Below are 21,645 nucleotides of genomic sequence, written 5' to 3' on the forward strand. Positions count from 1 at the left end.
AAGACATTTGTCATCTTTTTGAAAAGTCTGGTACCCCAAAGTTTTCATTGTCCTCAATGAGAGCTGTGGGTTTCCAGAATTTTTGAAAACCTACCCACTCTTTTTTAAGAAGCCTATTTTTATCATGTTCATTTAAGTGGCGTGTCTAAATACAGACATAATTCTGAAAAATATGGAAGAGATTCCCAACAGCTTTCATACATACAAGAGAAGCCCTAAAAAACAGCCATCATTTTCTCCCAAAGTTTTCTAACCTGTTTTTAGATAATTATAGGATACACCACAGCTCTTCACACATAACTGTGAATTGACTAGTAAATGATAGGTAAATAAGGTCATGGAAGGATTTATTGTTGCTAATATCACCTTGCAGTAAGAAGGAATGTTCATTTCCTTTCAGTGAGTCACTACTCAGCAGACGGTTTCTACTTGTCTAAAAGCAATAAGAAGGGCAGAATACAAGAAAATTAATTTTCACTGATGACAAAACAAATGAAGGAAGAAAGTCATGTAGCTGACGAACTTCAATGTGGAATCCAAGCAGGAATGCTAAAATAGTGAATTTGTTGCTGTGATATAGTACCAGCCATAACGGGGATGTGATTTATGCAATATAGTCTAAAATGTTACTTTAATATGATACACTGACAACATATAAAGCAACATGCACATTTATACCAAGTGACAAATAACCCAGGGACAGGTAGATTTAAGAGTCAGTGTCGTGGTTTAACCTGGCAGCAGCCAAATACCACGCAGCCGCTCGCTCACCCCCCCCCACCGGGTGGGATGGGGGAGAGAATCAGAAGGGTAAAAGTGAGAAAAACTCGTGGGTTGAGATAAAGACAGTTTAATAGGGAAAGCAAAAGCCGCGCATGCAAGCAAAGCAAAACAAGGAATTCATTCACCACTTCCCATCGGCAGGCAGGTGTTCAGCCATCGCCGGGAAAGCAGGGCTCCATCACGCGTAACGGTTACTTGGGAAGACACACGCCATCACTCCGAACGCCCCCCCTCCTTCTTCTTCACCCAGCCTTATATGCTGAGCATGACGTCATATGGTATGGAATAGCCTATTGGCCAGCTGGGCCAGCCGCCCTGGCCACACTCCCTCCCAGCCCCCTGCACATCTGGCAGGGCATGGGAAGATGAAAAGTCCTTGACTAGCGTAAACAATACCTAGCAACAACCAAAACATCAGCGTGTCATCAACATTATTCTCACACGACATCCAAAACACAGCACTATACCAGTTAATAGGAAGAAAATCAACTCCATCCCAGCCAAAACCAGGACAGTATCCACCCCTTATTCCATACCATTTACATCATGCTCAGGTCCCACACTATCCAATACATTCTCATTACCCACCATCCCCCTTCCCATCCTTTGATATAATACACAGATATCATTCCCTTAGTCTATGGACCACCCCTGTAAAATGTCCATAAAATATCCATAAATGTACACAAAATTTCCACTGCGTTCATTTAGTCCATGACTTTGGGCTCCATCTGTTATGGTGGTCACTCAGGTCAGCAGAGGTGGTGTGTTGCATGGAGTTACTGGGCACCAAAGCCAGCTCAGGTCGGGTCACTGCTGCACCTGCGCTGCTTCTTGTAAAGTTTGTCCTCCGTTGGTTCAGGTGGTTCCTGCTATAGTAATTCCTATAACATGCAACTCAAATCATGGGTTACAACAATTTAAAGGTATATCCATTACAATCTCCACCCCTGGTCCCTTTGGGCCAGACCATAGGGTTTAACATTGCAATGAACTCCTCCCCTTGCCCCTGCTCCGGCTTGGATTTATCCACAGACTGCAGTCTCTTAGGGGTGTACCTGCTCCAAGTGGAGCCTTACCTATGAGCCACAGTCTCTCCAGAGGTATACCTGCTGCGGCACAGGCTTGTCCACAGCCACAGTCGCTTCGAGGTGCACCAGTTCCAGTGTGACCTTCTCCATGGGCCACAGTCCCTTCAGAAGTAAACCTGCTCTAACATGGCCTTACCCATGGCTGCAATCTCTCCAGGGGTGTACCTCCCCTGTCATGGGCTTATCCACTGCCACACGCTTTGAGGTGCTCCAGCATGGCCTCATGCACAGCCACTGACACTTCAAGGTGTACCTGCTGCAGCATGGACTTATCCACAGCCACAGATGCTTCGAGGTGTACCTTCTCCAGCGTGGACTTATCCTTAGGCCACAATCCCTTCAGAGGTATACCTGCTGCGGCACGGACATAATCACGGCCACAGACGCTTCAAGATGTACCTGCTTGGGCATGGGCTTATCCACAGTCACAGACGCCTCGGGGTGTCCTGTCCCGCATGGACTCAGCCACAGGTCACAGTCCCTTCAATTCGAGTTCACGCTGCAGTTCCAGCCTGTCCAGCACAGCAGCACAGAAGCAGCAGCGATGCCCTGGCCATCTGCCAGCCCAGGCGCATCCCCATTGCTGTTATCAGAACGTTCCCAGGCACAGCACAGTAAGACGATAAGCAGTGCAGCAGTACAGCAAGCAGCGAGAGCAAAAAAGCAGCCACTAACGAGCACAAGACTCTAATACACAGTAAGGCAAGCAAGCCCCATGGCAAGTGCAAGAGCCTGCGAATTAATAGCTAAACAGCAGTAACAGCTATAAATTCAATCTAGCACATTCCAATCAAACCTGTCGTTATCTCGAACCCTTCGAGCCCCACGTTGGGCGCCAAAAAGGACTGTCGTGGTTTAACCTGGCAGCAGCCAAATACCACGCAGCCGCTCGCTCACCCCCCCCCACCGGGTGGGATGGGGGAGAGAATCAGAAGGGTAAAAGTGAGAAAAACTCGTGGGTTGAGATAAAGACAGTTTAATAGGGAAAGCAAAAGCCGCGCATGCAAGCAAAGCAAAACAAGGAATTCATTCACCACTTCCCATCGGCAGGCAGGTGTTCAGCCATCGCCAGGAAAGCAGGGCTCCATCACGCGTAACGGTTACTTGGGAAGACACACGCCATCACTCCGAACGCCCCCCCTCCTTCTTCTTCACCCAGCCTTATATGCTGAGCATGACGTCATATGGTATGGAATAGCCTATTGGCCAGCTGGGCCAGCCGCCCTGGCCACACTCCCTCCCAGCCCCCTGCACATCTGGCAGGGCATGGGAAGATGAAAAGTCCTTGACTAGCGTAAACAATACCTAGCAACAACCAAAACATCAGCGTGTCATCAACATTATTCTCACACGACATCCAAAACACAGCACTATACCAGTTAATAGGAAGAAAATCAACTCCATCCCAGCCAAAACCAGGACAGTCAGAAATTACTAACAGGATCCACCTTTTCACTTACGCATTTGACCATTGTTCTCTTTTTACCACTCTATTTGTTTCTATTGATTTCCAGTTTGAGTTATAGGATTTTATTACTTACATGCCTAAGCATTTATCCTGCCTCTATATCATCTATTTCAGGTAATGGTTATGCCGAGCTGCTATTTATTCTGTAACATTGCTCTCTGTTGAATTCCTTAGAGAAGCAAGCTTCCCAGCAGCTTGGCAATGAAGTCTCAAGTCACCTTCAAAAATATCAGTCTTGAATATTTTTCCACCAGCAATCACACCTTTTGGGAACAGGAGAATGAGGAGGACCCAGAAGCACAATACATATAAATTACTTTCAGCACAGCATAGCAGAGTGGCAGCTTCTAGGAGCCTGCTGAGCAAGGCCACGTTATTTCCCCGAGTGACCCACGTGTGAGAGCACCGCATACAAATGTATAGCTAATTTGCCAAATTACTTTGATGTCAGTTCAGCTGAGCACTGCTATTCCAAATAAAAAGTTTAAATGGGTTTCCAGCTCCGTAGTTCTCTGAGAGATCTATGGAGTTCATGATCAAAGGAGTTCTGGAACAAGAAACCCTTTGAGGTGGCCTTTACGTTGCACTGGTGTTACTAAGATCCTGAAGAATTACTTCAGTCAGATCTCCAAGGAAGATGCAGTAACTCAGGGAAATGTTTTTTCTTGGAGGAATATGGTATTTCTTGTACACACTAATTTACCACTGTTTATGCCATCAGTGTATCACCACCAGCCATGCAACAGCTTGGCTGTATCTCTGGGCTGAGGACAAAACAAAACCTGCAAGCCCACAGGTGCCCAAATCACTTGCAAACCCAATCTCAATCTGATTCACCTTTCAAAATATATCTGTATGAGAGAAGTGACTAACAGAAGCTGCTGTACCTATGCTACACCAGCTTCTCCTATCTAAACAAGGACTTTATCTCACCCTAAAAAGAGGAAGGGACCTTTTTTCCCCACTTCTATAACATGCTTGTTTACTTTACAAGGCTTCTGTCTATAATGGTTGGCTACTCTTTTTATGTCTTTTGTTTCCTTTAAGAAAAGGCTGAACTATACCACCCAGCTCTTCTAATGCCTTTGAACATTGTCTATTTTGGTCCACACAGTCCATTTTTTCCAAGAAGATCCTCAACACTTCATGATTCAATGAGATGAATCAGAGACGCTGAAGAGAATGAGTTGAAGAGAAACACTGCAAATAAAGCAAATCATTACTTTAGTCTCACAGCTTTGTAAACATTTGCAGATTGCTCTTAAGACCGCTAGACACAGGCTGTAACAACTAAAAAGAAACCCTAATCTTTTACTATGAATTCAAAGTACAAGATTTGATCCTTATGGACCTTAATTGGAATTCCAGAACTGAATATATTCAAAAAGTTCAGATGTTTGCGTTTATATCCTTCTTGAATAAATTCTTATAATTGCCTGAGTAACAGCTTTTTAAGCCTTCTTTTTGGCCTTAGTAAAATTATTTAAGTGGAAAAGAGGCATTGCTTTCTGTGCAATTTTGCCCAATCAGGCTTTGTAAAGTTACCTGATGGGAGGAGGTACAGTGAAGAGACTTCAGTGCTACACAGTGGATTTCTTCTTTCATCATAGGATAATGTACACAGTAGTCAATTTTCCACATACACTAAACAACTGCACTGACCTAGATATACTGGAAATATATAAATTATCATTTCAGGAGAAAATTCAATCTCTCTTCTGAAATTAAAATCAGCACTAACTCCTAATACTGCATTCATTAAGAGGAGGGGGTTCTGTGGTAAATAGCAATTGCTATGAGTTAGTGTGTGGAATCACAAATTTTACTACCTTACTTAATTTCAGAATGTATTGAATTTATTGGAAAATGTGAAGTGATGATATTCTATTTATAGCAGTGCCATGATGTAAAGCAAACTAGTTATGGTGAGTTAATACTGGCCTTATTAGAAGCATGTCTTGACTTTAGTCTCTATTACTGGCTAAGCTGGGAGGTTCCTCGGGCTCAAAAAAGGCTGCTGTTTTATCTTGATCTGCCTATCTTTCACAATCTCTGCTGCTCTCAGGAATTCTGCAAGGACAAAAGTACAAAAATTTATTTCCTTTCTCTTTATATTTGCATGGAATGGCATTTGATGCTTTTCTCAATGACATTTCTAAAGAGGAAAATGTGGAAAGCAAGAGAAAAATACATTACCCAAATATCTGTCCTGAGAGGACAATGGCAAGATAAGAATTATATGGCATATTTGAGAGACATTTCTGCCATCCTCTCCAGGCTGCTTACAAAGAAACCACAACAAGTATCAATGCAAAGCCATAAAGAAACTCTAGATATTTGGTAGCAAACTAAATTAGAAAATAACTGGAGAAGACCCTGATAATATTCAGAGACAATAATAAAAAGTTTTGGAAGAACTGAGGTAGAGTATACAATTACGGAAGACTCTTTTGGGGAGGACTAATGCAGTGACTGATTTGCTAGGCAGAAGGGGCAAACCTGCCTCCTCTTCCGCCACTGAAGCTACGGTGGTGATGCACAAGGCTACTTGTCTGTGACCTGGTATTGTGGCTCCCTTATCTTCCATGTTGTCCTCTTCAGCTACCTGCTAGCACGGGTGAGCAAATAAGCCACCATCAGTGTCAAATAGCCGAGAAAGGGGTGGAAAGTCTTGCTTGCTTGAATCTGAGAGATTTACATTTTTCTGCCTAACTAGCTTCAGTGATGTAAAGCATACTGCCTTAAGGTTTGCTCTAAAACCACTATTCTTCTACCCTTCCTTCGGGCAGAGAGATGGATTATGTGACCTTTCACAACCTTCAGCAGCCCTCTCTTCTATACTGGTTTTTTTCATTGGTTTAATGCCTTAATAGTATTTTCTTGCAAGCAGCTTCATTTTATAAGCACTCAATCTCTTATGACACCTACATTTGCATTAGAGTTTTTTTTTTTTTCTTAACTTGGTAGTGGGAAATTTTCAGACCTTCTCTGAAGTTAAAGTTAAATTTCTTTCCTTTAGCCCTCTAGAAACATCAGATTTCTGCAGAATTTAACAGGAGTCAGAATGATGCTTCCAATGGGTCCAGACAGCTTTAACTTTTCATATTAACTCCTTTTAGTTTTAACATAAGCATTTTTAATTGCCTTAATAAATAGAATAAAAATCTTCAACTTTAGATCATTTTGAGCATACTTGGTAAGAATGTCGGCTGAGCATTCCCAGATAGCTAATGAATTCCTCATTATTAGCAACAACTTATATTGAAGAGAGTCCTTAAGTCTACAGAATTTCCCTTATTTTGGCCTTTCATTTCCTACTTGTTGATATTATGGGAAAAAAATTTGACATGTTTATAGATGCTTCCAGCTTTGGTGTAAATATTGAACTGGGCTAAAAATATTATACAGCATCATACTTTCCTTAAAAAAAGGCATGAAGAATTCTTCTTCAAAAACTTTCTGAAACAACCCCACCAGGAACAGATTTAATTCCCTACCAGACGAGAGCACATTTAAATACAGTAACCTAGAACTGAAAGAACCATAGAACAAAACTTACTTGTGGAATATCCCACTCACATTTTGCATGGTGCTCTCATGTTCATCTAGCCTTTCACCACATAATCACATGAAATCAGAAGATCAGCTATGCTCACAAACCTTCTATCCATACTCAGCAGTGTGAGGAGGACTGTACTAAACATAATTTTAATGAAGAATAGTTGAACATAGTTACCAGTGAGAAAAATCAGAGAAAATTTGTCTGTATTTTTCTGTACCTGGATCCCTTTTTACCCCCATTTCCTTTCTATTTCTGCTGTCTTTGCCTGGCTTTCCATTCTGAGCAGGGCCACAGCCCGGCGAGGGTTTACAGTGGTGGAGCCATCACCAGGAGTGCTTGTTCCTGGGACTGACGTGCTCAGCATTGAATGCAGCAGCATTGCTCAGTCGTCTGGTCTGGAAGAGTTAATGACAGAGTTACTGTCAGAGCTGTTGACTCTCTTTAACTGCTCATGCTCCACAAGGTAACCATATTAAATCAAGATGGGTTGATTACCACTTTTCATTCTGATTTGCTGCTTTTTAATGAGTGCTCCTGGACAGATCTTAAATAACCCCTTCAAGAAAGAAGCCCTTTAAAAAACAAGTTAATTGTAAAAATCACCTAAAATTGGAAACCCAAAGTGGTAAACTAAGGCTTCATCACATTACACTGTAAGAGCCTTGGCATGTAATTACCCCCAGATGCATTTCCCCTTGCTCATAGTTAAGGGTCTGTGATGTCCCCTAAAAATAAGAGGACTTCAGAAATGGGACAGGTGTCCAACATGCTTAGAAGCGTTTACTCTTTGAGTGTAAGGTGATGAGCTTGGTGAGGGCTTTAACTGATAATTATGGGGATATTTCTGCTAAGCCATTAAAGTTCCTCCTTGAAAGCAAAATTCACCCCTTATAATCCTGTTTCTTGATGCCCCTTTTTGCTGTTTTACTTATTAGCTATAGATAATGCCCAATTGCATCTGAGCTCACAGTTGCTCTGGATTCACTGGGTTTGTTCAAACAGAACTGCACTAAAATCCAATTTACTAAGCTTAGGGTTTTGCAGTGAGCAGCCAAAACCCATACAGGCTGGATCTATCAAACATACATTTATCTTCTTGACCATCAAAAGAGGTAGATACGCACAGATAAGCTGCTCTGTGTGAATGCACCAATGTAAGTCAAGTCGAGAATTATAAACTCTCAATAATAAGATGATGATGCACATCAACATATCTTCTGTAAAACAGGAAGCCAGAAATATCAATTACTTTAGACACATTTAATGGGTGCCACATGTTAAATTCAGCATTGTTACACTAGATATGTCAGCCAAATGTCATCTACATAAATACAGACTCTGAATAAAAAAAAAAAAAAACACAAATAAACTTCACCTTTTCTGAATGCAGCTTCATTGAAAAAAGACAAAATGAAAACTAGAGGGAGAGAGAGCACTCAATTACTTACTCCATAATTTTTGTTGCTTTGCAGAAGTTTTAAGCAGAAGTAATTTTGGAGTTCAACCTTCCGTTAGCCTGCTAAGCAACTAGTAGAATGATCTCAAATTTCTCCCCTATGCCATTTCTCCCCTACCCTATGTTAGGTAAATTTAAATGATTAATATAAACAAATAATCTAAAATGTTTTTTCATGGTAAAAGATTACATCGTACAAACAAAGGAATTGCAGCTGATAGCTAATTAACTGATATGCCTACTTCATGGCATAAAGAGACCAAATGTATATCATAATCAGGCTTCCAGAGTATTTGATAATACCAGAAACAATGCCTGTATAAGTTACTGCAAGCTATTGCTTAAGCCCAAATTCTACATTTAGGACTGATCAAAAGTCTAATAAAAGCAAGGAAAATATTTCTGTGGACTGTAACAACTCTGAATCATGCCTCTGTCAGAGTCAATTTGCATGATGCTGAACTTAGCAGTAAATCCAAAATCTGAGATACAACCAGAAAAGATTTTTCTTCGGCAATATATTCACCTCAGTTCATATTCTTCAGACCACATCTGGAATTCCCAGTATTTTTCCCCCACTCGCAGCTGTCATTTTATCATCTATTATATAAAATGGATATCTAATTATGGGCTGCTGTAGAAGACATTCCACAGAGATGCCCCTATCTACAGCAGAGAAGCGAAAGAACTATGATGCTTCTTTTCAGTTTCACACAAGATTTTTCCTCTGTAATCAAAATGTCAGTTTTCATGATTTCACTAATTTATAGCCCAGTGCTTAAAAACTATCAGAGCTGAATAATGAAAATATTATTAGAACTTCATAAGGCTGTCTACCACAGATAGTAATTAAAGGACTTCTGCAGTGTCTTCTAGCCAAGCATTTCCATGTACTTCCAAATGGCAATGATTTATTACTTAAGCCCTGATTAGCAAAAGCAGGACATGCCAAGTTACTAAGTTTCAGTAATAATGTGGCCTAAGATCATGGTTTTGAAAAGTGATTTTCCTTAAAAGGAAAAGGAATAAAGAGGAATAAAATTAAAAGTCTAAAAGGAATAAAAATCTTGGCACTATACGAAGCCAGAGCCACACAAGTATCCAAAAGTCAGGTCTTCTCATACTGTTTATCAGAGGAGAATATTGACCCCAAGTCATTCCCTGTGACCTCAGGGGAGCTAGAGCTTTAAAGGTTGCCCTCATATATCTGGTTACGGAAAGTCAAAATACAATACCTTCTACCTTCTAAAATCTGGTTTAAATGACAAGCCTGAATTTATTTTTAACATGTTTGTTAGAGTTAGGTGTAGATCAGATCTTAAACTCCTTCTATTCTTTCCTTATATTACTCTCATATCTGATTTAGATTTAAAATTATTTTCTTTTCAGGGATAGTATTTTCAATGAAAGCTGGAGGGTTTCTAATCCTGCTTTAAAATGTCAAAAGACACTTTGCAAGGGTAGGCTAGTGTTCTAATAAAAATGGAGTAATCACCTATGTTATCCACTTGTGAATTCACCGACATTAAAGAAACACTGAAGAGACTCTAGTCTAAAAAAGTGTACTTTGGCATCTAAGCAGCTACACCACCACCATGGTGACAAGGTTGAAGTCTAGTGCTTACCTTAGTTTTGTAGCAGGTTGGCAGGCACTAAAACTCTGGCAGCCAGCTTTACATTAGTCAGAAATGATTCTCAAATAAAAGTCTGCAAAAAATTTCCAGACACAAAAAAGAATGTTTATAATGATGAGAAAAGAAATATGCCAGCTATGTATTTTAATTTGTACATACTATGCCTGCTAGATCTACACTAATGCAGCCCTTCTAACCCTTCTCATGGTCCAGTTCAAAACTGTCCTCTTTTCACTAGTGTTTCATGGGCTTACGGTACAATTAAGTTTAACTGATCTGATTTTGACAATACAGAATCTCTCTTCTTCTGGATTCTTCTTTTTTTGCATATCAAAAGAAAACAAACAAAAAAAGGAGCACTGCTGTTGCACCTAATCTAAATACTTCAAATAGCAGCAACTTTTTTTGTTTTTATAATTTGCTCGGCAGCATTTCCTTGCGATTGTCACTGCCTTTCCTGCCTAAATGCCAGCTCTGAGGTGCTTCTGAAGCATTATCTTATCAAATCCTGTTGCAGCTGCAACCAGCTCTTCACTTGAAGATGTCACAGAGTTAGCAGCACCAGGAACACTTGTTACTCTCTCACTCCCTGGTCTGGCACAAAAGTCAGCCTCAGGCCTCTTTCCCATGTATTCATCACAATTGGAGATATTACCCCTAACCCAACCCCCGCCCTCACCCTCTCCAAGCATATCTTCACCACAGCCCCTTGGGTAAGCCCAGCTCCCAGCCAGGCTCCTTGGGCTGAGCAGGGCTCCACTGGAGTCCCACCTCGGGAGTCCTCCTTCCCCTAAGCCACCTCTAGGGCCACACCGCAGGTATCCTGGCCTGTAAAGTACCTAGTTTCTATCTGGATTTTGAACGTTGCTTTTACTTTTTGTTCTAAGAGTTTAACATGGGTCACAGTTTAAGGATATCCAAATCTTTCATTCTTGAGCAATAATTTAAAACAGGTTTATAGCACTACATTATATAAAATAGTAATCCTTTGGATCAACTCAAACAGAAATTAGAGTCATGAATAAAGACAAAATAAATAACTGCACATCCCGATCTATCTTTTCTCCTTTAAGGCCATCCGTCCCATTTCTCCATTTTTTAATTGGTACACAAACATTTGGTTCCTATTTTTGGAAAGTTTGAGTAGGATTAGAGCTGGCAGTTGTCATTCAGGGATTGCACCAGGACAGGAGGATGTGAAAGTGGTGGTAGCAACATCATTCAACTGTTTACTTGCAAACAGGGTATCTTGATGCTAAGTAAGGTACCTGTGTTGCAGTACTACAAAAAACTTAAAGGCATGATAAACATCTATGATAGGAATTATTTGCATACATACATACAAACAAAAGTTTCAGTACTCATGCAGATATTTTTATTCTTTGGTCTTTCAGACAGGTCCCATTAAATCATAAATGTTTGAACACTTCCTCATATTTGAGCATTCCTTACTTCATGTCTGTATAAAGACTCATTTGGTTGAGCTTGCCTTCTAAGGCCTTTATAATTTGTAGTAAAATTGCTGTACATTTTTAACATTTGAACACTCCTACTCACGTCCTGTCATTTCCGTTCTACAGAGCTATTTGTGCAACCACAATCTTTAGGTAGGCAGCTATTTTTAAGAAAATGAATTGCTGTATTTGCAGCCTTATGCACATGCTTTTAAACCCACCACTTTTGCAATATTTACTGTCTGCAGTCACAACTGCATGCTTGTCACACCAATAATTTTGCACCAGCCCTAACAGTCATTTATGTCTCAAGTTTTCTGTATTAACAGCATAAATTCAGAACTGCATTTTGGACTGCTTTCAGGAAAGGAGAAAAATTAAAAACCAGTGTTAGTGTTCAAAATTAGATATGAGCACATACTGCAACAGCTGCATAAAAAGAGCTCCACGTTTAACATCTAAAATGCAAATGCTTTAAGGAAACAAAACTTTGGCAAATTATGTACTGCTTCATCTTTAAAGTACATAATTAAGGGAGATATGAAAGACACAGTAATTTTGAAATTGTGTTTTAGAGGATCCTTAACATAAACCCTTCCCTTCGAATCTGGCACTTTATACATATACATGTATATATGTACACTATGGACTAAGTGACAGGAGCTTTGGTTTCTCAGCTGTGCCAGTTTACAGTAAGCAGGAATGGCATCTACCATACTTGAAGCTATGACCACAAGAGAGATCACAAACAACAGAAAGTTTAGCATTGCCAGAGTAAAGGAAAAAGCACACTGAACTGACCGCTGCTTCATCTGCTGCAGGTTGTCCTGTTGGTTCACTTTATATCACCTGTACACACACCTGGCTTTTCATGAGTGAAGACCAATTACATAAAAAAGTCACAGAATCTTCTAAAAATTGTCCTCACTACAATGTACTTCAATAGATGTGTTCTTGGCACTCTCCATTTAAACTAGTTCTTTTGTTGCTACCCTCTTTCTGTGTAAAACATGGATTACTCCGGGATTGAACAGGGTGCCCTCCTGCCTGTCCCCCCCACCTTCCCTTCACACTCCGTTCTAAAGATGAACAAAGATTAACAAAAGATAAAAATTATGCATACGTATGTATATATATTAATATGTATACATGTATATAGATATTAAAGTAAGTTGCTAGAAGGTTTACGCTTTGACAGAATCTTATTACTCTGGAGTATCATAAGGACCGACCCTTAAGAACAGACTTGAGCACTGTTCTGGTCAAAGGTATCCCTGCTGGAACTGTTTCTATACTTTTCAGCCTCTGACAGCCTTTAAGAAATCTTAATTCTATACCTTTCCAAATAACAAACCAACCTACAACCTGACCTTACTAAGAGTACTAATTAGCAAGTGAGAAAGTTGATCTTACAGTAACAGGAATTCTTTCAGAAAATATATTTCAGAAGGAACACAGGAGGACAAACACTAGTATCAAGAGTTAATCTTGGCAGTCCAGCACCTTTTCTTAAACTCTAAGAGAAAGACCATCAAATTCCTATTTCCAGTTACCAATAGATTTCAAATAGACATTACAGGATTGTTGCTACCTTTCCATGGAAAGGACACTGCTTTTTGATTCTTTGTTTTCCCTTACAGCAGAGATTGCCAAAAGCAAAAGGATCACATAGGGCAACTATAAGAGTGTTCTTCCAGGCAGAGAATGAGAGAGAAAGAAAGAGAGAGATATCTGTGGATGGCAGTTCATCCTACTGAAATAGCTCACCGATGTTGGCTCACTAAGCCATATTGAGGCCAAGAACTTTTGGGCAGGGCCCATATTCCTCAGGTCATTCACTAGTTTTACCTCCCACAGCTTATAAACCCTCTCTTGATCCCCTGGTCTCCAATCAAGGCCTCAGACTCAATAAAACCCTTTCCATTGAATCTTTCCCATTGTTTCTTTTCCCCCCTCATGTTTGCCTGAAATTCCCCCTTACCCTACATAGCCTGCACAGGGTTGGTGCATTACAGTATTTTGTTCAACCTTTTTAAAGTAATGCACATTATATTGCTGACTTTATTCAAAATTACATGTGCTCAGTTACCCAACAAGGTCATCCTTCCTACAAGTATTTTGGCAGCTAGTGAAACGTGTTATGATGAAGTCAGTTCTACCCTGAGGGTTTTACTCACAGGACAGACAGTATTTCGCTCAGTACTTTTATAACACTCTATCAGATGCAGCCTTTTATCTAAAAAAAGGACAGAATTCATATTTTGATCTTAACATGTCTTTTTTTTTCCCATGGCTGCAAGTTAAAGGCAGTCCTAGTGATATCTGATGGACCATTAACTATAAAAAGTCATCACCAGGGTTCCATTTCAAGCCGAAACTGAAGAGACCAAGTGGATAAAGTAATCCCCCAGGTGAAACACTTCGGTACAAATGACTGGAAGCAGGGTATTCTGCTGCTCAAACATCTGATGACTGTAACTTCCATCTGCGCCTTGCTGAATTCTGGCAGCAGGCAGGATTGCTTAGTCTATTATTGTTTAGCCAGCAGGATGACTTTGTTATGGCAGGAGATGTGGGACAGCTTTCTCAAACAAAGGCAGCTATCAGAACAAATTGGTAACTGAAGAAACAGGACTCCACTTGAATGAGCTTATGACCTGCTTATCTATAGGCAGACAAGACATCAAATAGGAATTGGAGTAATTTGTGCTGTAGGATATTTAGATTTTGATTCAGCACACTTCACTGCCTCTTCAATCAATTGTGGGTTGTTACCCTGGTGTACTGGTAAAATTAAGCTTTTTCTGTTTAATGAACAGGATAGGTGTTCTACTGTCATATGACAATAGTAGAGATGAATTAAACATTACGCCTTAAGTGAAGCATATTCCAGCTAAAGCATAATATACGATACGATATTCATGCTTAGCTGGTATGTCATGAATCAGCAGCTGTATGTCCTTCTTTTGAAAATATTAGCTCGTACTTTGTTACTTCAAGTGAAATATGCTTTTAGATGTACTTTAATGGTTGAAGATTGTACCTGCCACTTCAGCATAAACAAGCCAGAATTTCATTATTTAGCTATGTCCTTTAATTATGGGATTAATCTTCAAAGCATTATGGAGTACATTTACAAAGTCAGAGAGAGAATAAACGGATTATAGAGGATAAAAATCATACAGAGCATAATAGGTATCAATGGTATAAGTGAGTGGTGGTAATGAAAAGATGCACATATGCTAAGGCTATATTTATACACCAAGATTAGACAGCATATGAATGAAGAAACCGTGATTCTTCCGTCCCTTTACACCTGCAGAATATTGGAGCCAGCTGCTTATACTAGGCTATTCTAATATTTTATATCAGCTCTTTCCTAAAACTGTGTGTTGTGTATCAGTTGTGGTCATCCTCAGTAGGGGACCTTCAATATATTACGAGCCTTCTCAGTTACAATTCTTTATTCAATGGAATCAGAAGGTGGGAATTTCTGATTTACTGTGAAGTCCCCCACAATGTTATTAGACTATTAAGTTAAAATATCTTCCTTTTCACTCACCCTTTTAATGAGTTCTCCCAGATGACCACTATGGAGGTGTGTCCTTGCTTCAGCTTTATACAGCCTTAAAGAAGTTCCATGCGATTAAGAATCAGTCCTCATCCGTGCTCATCTTGGCCTTTGGAAATTGCCAGATGTACTTAAGCATCATTTGTTTAAATTAACATCACATAAGGAGACATTGATTTTTCACCAAGAACACTCTGTATAGTTTCAAAAGACAACTAAGGAATAAAAGTCTTCTGATAACAACAGTGAAAGTATTTAAAAATGCATTTTTACTAGCAAATGAAAGATGTACACCAAACCGGACTGTCTCAACTTCCATTTCTTCCCTAATTTTCCACTTTTTATACCTACCTGATAGAGCTAGCCACCCTTAGTAAGTGTTTTGTTCCCAAATTATTTAAGATAGGGGTGATATCTCAGCTGCATAGTGTCTGCATGCTATTTTGACCTCTGAGAAACTATGATGAAACGCATATAAATGCACAATCCTTGCAACTCAAAGCTATATTTTGGGTTTTTAAAAAAAAAAAGCACAGATTAGTCAGATATTTTCTTAGTTGAGGACATGAGATCCTATTTCTGTTTAGAAGTTATTGAAAAAAACCTACTGAATTAGATCCCTTAAAACTAATAGTCTCTCGCTGAATTCTCTAAAGGAAATTTAATGTGGAATCTGATGACTTTATCACATTGCTTATACTTAACCATTTCATTTACATCTGAAAGGGATATGAGAAAGAAATTATTTCTAAAATCTATTGACTTGTGTTTACATTTTTAGTATGAATAACTGCAATACAGGAAACTCAGCTGTGTCTAAAACAAATCCCAAGGAGAGAGCAGCATGTTGCACCACTTGTGAGCAGTTAGAGCAGACCAGGCTGGGACCACTCTGACCTTAGGTAATGCTCACTACAATCATGCTGTAGATAACTTCAACCTCGTTTTAACCTAGTTAGTCTGGTACAAAGAGCAGGGAAGACACATGCAGCCCAGACTGAGGCTCATGCCATCACAACAGCATTTAAGCCTCGGAAAAGCCAGGTATTTAAATAGCCAAAGCTATTTCAGGTGTGTTGCCACATTCTTTTCAATAAGCAATTAGATGATGGCTTATTGAGACAGGCTGACTCATTGCAATTGAAGCAGGACTAAGTGGGAAGAATTAGGGGGAATGTTTTCCACATTTCTGGGCTTGCATAGAGGGTAGTACAATAACTTTGGTTCCCACACTTTCTGAGATATGGTTGGCAGATGAGAAGGCAGGGCACCTTGAACCCTCTGACTCCCGCAGTGGAAGAAAGGTCATATTGCAATCTAATCTCAAAAACAGATCAAAACAGTTTGGGCTTTGGTACAAAAATGTGAGATGCTGGAATATTTGTCACAAAATCTATTGCCATTTTGCATCAAAAAAATTATAGTTAAAATCAACTGGATTTGTAGTTGACAGACAAAGAAAAGAAACAAGTCACTACTGGACTCCCTGAATTTCGTGTCATGATATAAATGATCTACCTCTAAAGGAAACAAGACAGTTATCTCTTTATTAGCAAGGCTCTTCCTGTGTCTGTCATACTGCACAGAGGTATTTTAACTTAAGCACCTGCGATTACATTATGTAGGATTCTTTTTAATGGTATTTTTCCTCATGAAAAAGCAGAACAATCAATCTTTTGACATGAAATCTAACATAACAATATGAGGAACACTGAGCATAAGTTTTTTGAGGATATTGGTTAATTTGTCTCTGATGGAATTAATATCTATGTAGATAATTAGCATAAAATATAAACAATACTTATTTAAAATAAATGGCTCATTGGCCATATGTCTCGCTATGTACCTCATGCAGGATATACTCCTAGACAGAAATATTTCCTTTATGTACACAGATCAGTTCATTATTTTTCCTCTTAGACAGTAAAAAATGATGACTTATGCCCAGAAGCTCATGGTATTAGTTTAAAAATTAAAACAATTTTCTAAAAACAAACACACACACACACCCCCAGTTCATTTTCTGTGTTTTAGACTTGTAAACCTCCACAGTGCTCTGAAGTCCAATTTTCATAGTTACATGCACCGCACCACACCACAGAAGAAATCTTGGAAAAAAATTCAGTGTAGGAGGGTGAATGGATCCAAATAAGAGGGTCAAGCATCAGGAGGAATTCAGAGAGGCAGCCAGAGTAGGCAGGAGAGAATACCTTGTATTGAAAGCAACGCTGCCTGCTTGCTCTATCTTAACACTAATGAAATAATGAGGTAGCAACATCCTCGGTCCTCCCCAAGCACAGCAGAAGGCTGCTGGCTGACTTTCTTCATGGCTCTGCTGCAGACTCCAAATGCCCTGAGGAAGACCAGTAGCCACCCAGCAGTAACTATCGCAAGAGCTGTTTCGCGCTACTGAGGTAAACAAAAATGTGCTTGCTGTACCCCCGCATCAGTGTTCCCGTTGCTCAAAACGTAAGGAGACACAAACGGATCAGAATGACATTTGTTAAAAACTGAGAAACCAACCAACCTGCTGGGTAGGGAAACTAATCAAGGAAAATAATTACTTTTTTCCGTTCCTTGAAACCCAAATCCAACAGATCTGCTCTGCTATGACATTATTGTTATGCAGAATCTCCTGACTGACAAAATAATTATGTCCATTAAAAGGTAGCTAGTGTCTGTACTGAGGAACATGTTGGACTCTGAACTCTCCTTGGAGACCTCTCATGTACTTTTGATGTTCTACATCAAATCCTACCTGATGGCATGCAATCTAGCAGAAGCCAAAAAGGTCAAATTTTACCCGCCCTTCTTGTAGTAATTCCCTGAATAATTTCCTAATATTCTGTGTCTGTTCAAACACAAAAATAATATGTTCAGTTTTTAACTGAAAACAATATGTTCTTTGTTTTCTACATTCTCCTCCTAGCCTTGGTTTGGAATGAGATAGCTATTTGGAAACTGTAGTCTCCGAAATGAAAGCATATAATTCTCCCTGGTTCCTGAGCATTTTAAAAGCTACAAAGTTGTGAGGTTATCCCAAGTCTCTAGATCTGTCTTCTAGCCAAAATTTTGGAGCAGAAGATAAAACTGATAAAAATATTAGCTAGCTCTCATTACAAATGCAGTCTTTTCCCTAATACTTGTTCTCTTATTTTTTCATTGCCAGACAAAATAAAAACCTAAGGTTTCTAAGATTATGAGGACTCAAACAAATAACAGTGCTAATCATATACTAAGTGGCAATTTTGCAAATTGTGAGCACAGTTCAAGTAATACCAATCTAAAGGAGAGCATTACACGGCCATAAAAGTAATAGGAAACAAACTTTTATAATTTAGTTTCCATCTACATACATTACTTCCAATATTAGAAAACAAAATTTGTAACTCAAACTGTCTTCCTTAGGTGCATCTAAATTACATGAGATTAAAGAGGTTGTAGTTTAAATTACTATAATACAATTATCACAGATTGTCACTTGTGTCACAGAAATACAATTTGAATTTAGTTTGGGATAGATAGGAAAAGAAATGGTACTGCTGCCAAATTTTAACTATTATTCTAGCCACTTAGATAACAAAGACATCATCTACTACTTAGTGCATTGTATTTAATAAAAGCAATAAATTAAACCTGAAAACTGATGTACTCATAAAACTGAAGGGAAGCATATCTGAATGCCTTTGCATCCAAAATTACCTATACACATGTACTAACAAACACTATCAAAGGACTGTGGATGACTTTATTTTGGAAAAATATGCTTGCTCTGATCTGTTCTTTTAATCATCCTTGATTTTTCACCAAGAACACTCTGTATAGTTTCAAAAGACAACTAAGGAATAAAAATATTCTGATAACAACAACGGAATAATAGTACACTATGCCATTTATCCAAACCAACTTCATTTTCTTGCTCCTATAGACTGCTATCTAAAATTCTATGGAAACTATTTCTCCTTTCACTTGTGTTCAGTACAATAAATGTGTGTACAAACATACAGTCATCTGATCTGGACAGAAAAACATAGGATGGCTGTAAAAATGAGAGAGGGTCTGATATCACTCAGAAGGCATCTCTCATCTGCTGACCTAGAATGAGCTCAGTCAGTTTAATCAGAACCATAGAACAGCTCTAGAGGGAGACATTCAGAGCCTGGCAGTGGTTTTATGGCTTCCTCTTTAATATACTATTGTTCTTAAAAACCTGTCTTTATGGTGCTTCTGTATTTTCTAACTGGCATGCAGAGGTGATCATGAGCAGACGAGATGTCAAAATGTCAAGAAAAAGCAGAAAGTAAAGCACAAGAATGTATTACTTCATATCTAAATTGCTCACTACCTTGACATAAAAATAAATTGTCTTGCATTTTGGAGCCAAGGATATTTAAAGTACTAGCTTCAGGTCATGGTGAAAAGAGAGGGTGAAAATTAAATCCGTAAAGCAAATTTAAGTTATTATATTGATACTCTTCTTTTGCTTACCAGTAGTATCTAAAGTTCATATCAAAACACGCTGGGATATAAACTGGATAAATGGTCAGATAAATACGGAAAATTTATAATTTCTACATATCAAGTAACATAAACATCAGTTGCTGACAGTAAAGCTAAAACACCTAAACTTTTTTTTTTGGTGTGTTTTTCTTTCACTTGCCTTTATTCTCCGCAGTTTCTTCCAACATACTCTCTTGGGCTATTGTCCACATTTTTCTGTAATTTTCCCCCCTCTTCCTTCCCATAGGCTTGTGCCGGCTGCCGTGCTCTCCTGGTATGCCTTTTACATGCTGTTCTTCAGTCTGGCCTTTAGTATTAAGCACAAGAATTACGTATCTGTCACTTTTTTTCCTTTAAATCAATTTATCTCATAGTTTCCACTTGAGGAGCAAAAGTACAGACAAGAATGCATACTAAATTAATATGAATTTTTCATATGCTAGTTTATGCCGTGTTTGTTTTTTTCCCAAAAGCATCTAATTGCCCTTTGAATTTAAATATACATTTAAATAATGCACAAAGTAACAACTGCTTTTTCAGATGGAAGTTTTGACAACAAACTTGTCTACTGCACTTATCGCAATGCTCTTATCGCAATCCAACATGGCAACGGTTTGAAATAGCTTCTAAAGGCTGTATGCCTGCTAAGGTGCTGGAAGAACAGATGAACATAGGTGTGATCAAAACAGATCAATGCCATCAAAATACTTTGCAGACATCCACTCCTAAGGTGGGAGTCTTCAGTGGCAGAAGATGATGAGGGTAAGGAAAGCACTGCTTATCTGTTGGGCTGAAGCTGAAGCATCCCCCTGAACGTGATCAGGCAGTTATTAAGCTCTTCAGAGTGTTTATTCAGCACGTAAGATAAGGGTGAATTACTGCATCTAAGCCTTGCAAAGCACGGGTTTGGTTTTCTTCATACTTCCTGCTGCTGCTCCTGCTAGTGGGCAGGACCAGGGGAAAAGCGGCTGGGAGAGAAGGTGAAAACAAACCTGCTCTTCATTAAGGGCGAACAAGCTGTACCGAAACCAAGTGCCCAGATTTCTCTGGTACATTTGGAACACGGGGAAAATGACTGCAGTTTGCAGTTCTCTGGAAGCAGGTTCAGAGAAGGCTGCGCGTGTGTTTCAGCCACGAGGGGGAGCGTCAGACCCGAGTTTGCCGGCCGGGCCGCCGGGCCGGTCCCGCTCGGGAGCTGCCCGCAGCCCCGGTGTGAAGCGGCAGCGCTGCCTCGGGGCCGGCTTCACCATCACCTGCAATCACCTTGGCCAAAAGCAATCATTTTTCGGGGCAGAAATCCGCCGCCTTATTTGTGTTTGCCGGATATAAGGGAGAGGGGAAGGGAGGCTGAACAAGATGTCGTTATTTCTGTGCGAACGCTTCCCCAGGCAGCGATGCTGATTTAACCCCCAGTCTGGAAAAGCTGGCTGGCTGCGGTGGAAGTAGCAGGAGAAGGCAGCGTTTCACACTAGTCTAGGCCAGTAGCGACTGGTCTGACAATGGCTTTATTGTCTATGCGCAATCTGCTTCCCTGTGATGAGTGGTATAGCCACATTATATAGAATATCATCCCTGTCGGCATCTTAGATGTTGCCAGGTTCAGTAATGGAGTCAGAAGGAATCGGGATTCCTCCTTCAGCTTGCTAATACTTTGATTTCTCATCTCCAGATCATGCAGTGTTTTCCAATCTCACCGATATAGACTAAAGTCATGAAACACCCACGCTGCCGTCCTGCCTGAGCTGATGTTTCCTCAAATGCAGTTATGCTCCTGGAAAAAAAAATTTATTCCAGATCCACTTGTGGCCTTTCTGCATCAGAGTTAAAGCACATTGCTGGGGACAGGGCAAAGCTTTTCTTCATTTGTATATCTCTGCTCTGTGGCCAGAGAACACAACAGTCTCCAGCACCGCTGTTTTGATGAAATCTACTGCTGGTATGTTTCAGTCAGATTTTCTCACAGAATATTATGGTCTCTCTGGAGGACTATCTTACATCTGAATCGCTAAGCTGAACATGGCACACATTCAATTACCCCATTTCTTTTTAAGATCCAAATTTCACTAGGTTCCACACAAGCTTATTGCTCCTGTGTACTGTAATTTATCAACCCCAGCAATGCAGAC

The 21,645-nt window shown here is 39.7% G+C and overlaps 1 long non-coding RNA gene across 1 annotated transcript in view; it reads right to left on the minus strand.

Moving 5' to 3' along the window:
• Positions 1-834: 834 nt before the first annotated feature.
• The window catches only part of LOC142084159 (uncharacterized), a 145,874-nt gene continuing 125,063 nt past the window's right edge, over positions 835-21,645 (minus strand). The window contains exon 2 of the long non-coding RNA XR_012674266.1: positions 835-2,826. This is a non-coding gene — a long non-coding RNA (uncharacterized LOC142084159). The remainder of the gene's footprint in view (positions 2,827-21,645) is intronic.

This window comes from Calonectris borealis, chromosome 7 (assembly GCF_964195595.1).
Source record: "Calonectris borealis chromosome 7, bCalBor7.hap1.2, whole genome shotgun sequence".
NCBI lineage: Eukaryota > Metazoa > Chordata > Aves > Procellariiformes > Procellariidae > Calonectris > Calonectris borealis.